The sequence below is a fragment of the Bison bison genome, unplaced genomic scaffold (genome assembly GCF_000754665.1).
Source record: "Bison bison bison isolate TAMUID 2011002044 unplaced genomic scaffold, Bison_UMD1.0 scf7180017864313, whole genome shotgun sequence".
NCBI classification, from domain to species: domain Eukaryota; kingdom Metazoa; phylum Chordata; class Mammalia; order Artiodactyla; family Bovidae; genus Bison; species Bison bison.
Window position 1 is genome coordinate 359,178 of NW_011494885.1, and position 222 is coordinate 359,399.

Genomic DNA, 222 nt, shown 5'->3' on the forward strand with positions numbered 1-222 from the left:
CTGTATGTGATGTCTTGGCCTGGATTTATTATCAGGGTAATGCTGACCTCATAAAATTAATTTGGAAGTGTTTCTTCCTCTTCTCAATTTTGGAAAAATTTCGGAAGGATAGGTATTAACTCTTCTTTAAATGTTTCATAGAATTCAACTGTGGAGCCACCAGGATGTGGACTTTTTTGACAAGAAGGGTTTTTTGTTTCCTGATTTAGTTTAACTACTTAA